Source organism: Triticum urartu, chromosome 4 (genome assembly GCF_003073215.2).
Source record: "Triticum urartu cultivar G1812 chromosome 4, Tu2.1, whole genome shotgun sequence".
Lineage (NCBI taxonomy): Eukaryota > Viridiplantae > Streptophyta > Magnoliopsida > Poales > Poaceae > Triticum > Triticum urartu.
In genome coordinates this window covers 542,433,090-542,436,775 of record NC_053025.1, presented here as the reverse complement: position 1 = coordinate 542,436,775, position 3,686 = coordinate 542,433,090, and positions in this window count along the sequence as shown.

The window sequence follows — 3,686 nt, the reverse complement described above, 5'->3', positions numbered from 1 at the left end:
GGCGGAGTCCAGGAAGTGAACACGGTGTTGGAGTTATGCTTGACGTATGTTGTTCCAGGGTCACTTCTTGATCATAGTTTCTCGATCGTGCTTTGCCTTCTCTTCTCGCTCTCATTTGCGTATGTTAGCCACCATATATGCTAGTGCTTGTTGCAGCCCCACCTCATACCTTTTACCCTTCCTATAAGCTTAAATAGTCTTGATCGCGAGGGTGTGAGATTGTTGAGTCCCCGTGACTCACAGATTACTTCCAAAACCAGTTTGCAGGTGCCGATGATATCGTACAGGTGACGCAACCGAGCTCAAGGAGGAGCTCGATGAAGACCCTGTTCGTAGTGTTGTTTCGTTTCAGTTGATCAGTAGTGGAGCCCAGTTGGTACGATCGGGGATCTGTGTAGCTTTTGGGGTAGTCTTCTTTTATTTTGGTTCCGTAGTCAGATCTTGAGTGTATCTGGATGATGTAATGCTTTATTCATGTATTTGTGTGAAGTGGCGATTGTAAGCCAACTATATATCTTTTTCCCTAATGTATTACATGGGTTGTGTGAAGATTACCTCACTTGCGACATTGCTTTCAATGCGGTTATGCCTCTAAGTCGTGCTTCGACATGTGGCAGATATAGCCGCATCGAGGGCGTTACATTGACCGCGTCGCCGAGCTCGTCGGCGCCGCAGGGGGCTCCCCGGCGCTGTCCCTCTCTCGGCCTCACCGTCAGCCAGCCACGGGCGACGAGGCCCGAGGCGCGCCTCCACCACCCCAGCCCAAAGACGGCGCCTTGGCACCAAGGTGTGTGGCCTCGCGGTGCGATCCGCCACGACCGGTGGCCGCGCGCGAAGAGAGAAGCTGCCAAGAAATCCCAAGGGCGCGTGAAGCTGCACTCGCACTTCCCGCGCCGCCTTGTCAAGACCATGCGCCGCTTGCGGCGGCACCACGCGGACCTCGACAAGACCAAGCTCCACCTCCAAGGCGGGCCCCGGTAACCACGGCCGGCTGCTGCGCCTTCACCCCGAGCTGCACAGCGTCGCCTGGCCAGGCAAGTTCAAGCCAGATCTGCCTCCTCGCTACGACGGCACCGCCGACCCCGCAGAGTTCCTGCAGCTCTATGAGCTGAGCATCGAAGCAGCCAACGGCGACGAGAAAGTCCTGGCGAACTGGTTTCCCATGGCTCTCAAGGATGGGGCCCGCACCTGGCTCCTGAACCCGCAGCACGGCTCGATCTCCTCCTGGGACGAGATGCGCGACTGCTTCGTCGCCAACTTCCAGGGCACTCGTGACCTCCTGCCGGCCGCGAACGACCTGCGCAGCATCAAGCAACAACCAGGGGAGACCCTCCAGAAGTACATCCAGCGCTTCAACAACACCCGCCTCAAGATCCCCAAGGTCACGGATGAGGCCATCATCTCTGCATTCTCTGACGGCGTTCGTGACGTCAAGATGAAGGAAGAGCTCGCCATCCATGAGGAGCTCTGCACGTCTCAGGAGTTGTTCAACCTGGCAACCAAGTGCGTGAGAGCTGAGGAGGGGCGCCTTTCCCTCCTAGAGCTGCCAGCCGCGGGCACAGAGGAGAAGAAAGCCAAGGCCAAGGACGTGAAGCGCAAGGAAGCGGTAGTGCTAGCTGCGGAGCCCGACACCAAACGGGGCAGAGATCAGTCCGAGTCATCCAAGAACGGCTGACCGTTCTTCGCCTTCCACAACTTGAACACCCACAACACCAGCGACTGCCAAGAGCTCCGAGCCCTACATGAGGAACGCTACGGTCGACGCCCCGAGCGCAGCGACCGGGGCTATGGCCGTGGAGGAGGACGAGGAGGCAGACGCTGGGACGACCGTGGCCCATGCCAAGAATGGCGCGACAGGCCTCGTGAGGACCGCTAGCAGGACCAACCTCGCGAGGGGCCCTGGAGGGACCAGCCTCGTGAGGATCGCCCCCAAGGCAACGCCGGTCTTCCTCCACTGCCGCCAAGAAGGAACGACGACCATCATCAGGACAAGGGGGCTGGGGAGCTTCCAGGAGTCGGGTGCAATCGCCTGCATCTTGGGCGGCGCCCAGGCCCCAGCCTCTCAGCGCATCTTCAAACGGTTCGCTCGCGAGGTGAACGCAGCGCTCCCCAAGCTTGAGGCCGCGCGCCCGCTCAAGTGGTCCCAGTGCGCCATCACTTTCGACTCGGTAGATTAGCTCAAACGCGTGTCCACCATTGGCATCCTCCCGATGTTGTGTTCCCCAGTCATCAGCAATATGCAGGTTACCAAGACCCTCATCGACGGCGGTGCAGGGCTCAATGTTCGACACCTTCGACAACCTTCAAGTGCCATATGAGCAGCTCCAGCCTACCAAACCTTTCTCAGGAGTGACCGACGGCTCCACCACACCGATAGGGCAGGTCTGCCTGCCTGTCACCTTCGGCACACGCGACAACTATCACACCGAGCTCATCGACTTCGACGTCGTGCACATCTGCCTACCGTACAATGCCATCCTCGGGTATTCGGCCCTGGCAAACTTCATGGTGGTCACCCACCACGGCTACAACGTCCTCAAGATGCCTGGAAGTGGTGGGGTCATCACGGTCCCGTGTGAAGAAAGGGATGCGGTGTGCTCCCTCAAGCGCGCCTTCCAAGCTGCAGCAATCGATGACCCCGACAACAGAAGTGAGGGCCCTCCGGAGGCCATCCCCAAGAAGAAGCAGCTGCGCCACCCAGGACCTCAGGAGGATGGCCTCGCGACGAAAGCCTCGTCAGGATTAGCGTCCGTCCCAAGGGCGCCTCCCTCCGTCGCATAGGAAGGCGCGCCCAGCGCCCTCCTCGGGCAGGGCTCGGGGGCTCTCTTCTGGAGGGCCTCAGGCCTTGCCAACCTCACGAGGGAGGCGCTTGGGCGCCACTTGGAGGTGTGCCACACGGCACGTTTTCCTCAGGAGGACGCAGGGCAAGGGGTGCCCACCGCTTAGGAGTTCATCGCCAAGACCACACAGGAACTGCAAGACGCAAGAGCCATGCGGGGCGAAAGCCGCTCACAGGGCGTGGCTTACCACCCAGGCGAGAGTGTTGAGCTGCGCGTCTGCATCGATGTCCCAGGGCTCAACAGGGCCGCATCTCAGGAGCGTTTCTGGCCTTCGCGTGTGGGCTGTTGTGAGGGCCCGCCACATAGCTACGTTCGCATGCCCCTTGGTTTGCCGAGCGTGGCGCAGGCCTATCAGCGCGCCGTGCGGCGTGACCTGGCGGCTCAAGAGGCCGGGCACCGCGTCGCCCTAGAGGGAATGGAGACGGTCTTCAGGAAGCCTCCTGAGCCCCCAAAGCCCCCTGAGACTCAGGGCTCCGGTGGCTCATGAGGAGTCCTTTCTCCAACGAACGCCTTCAGCTGCACCAACTCGGCTTCGTCTATAGAACCAGGTGACATCTTCCAAGCTCGTTAAGCTGGGAGTGCCCCTTGGGCTGCATTATTCCTAGGCCGTGTGGGTCCGTCCCTATGGCATGTATCACATTTGCTTATGTCTTTAGCTTACCTTGCTGGGGGCGCCCCTCGGGCTGCATCATCCCCAAGCCGCTCAGGTCAGACCCGGTGGCATGTATCTTCCTGCATTTACCCAAGCTGATTTGCATCCCTGCTTAACCTGCCTATGGTTATCACCTGCTCAATTGCCACCTGACGCGGATATATTCACCCCGTGCAATTCGCTTGCGCGTTAAA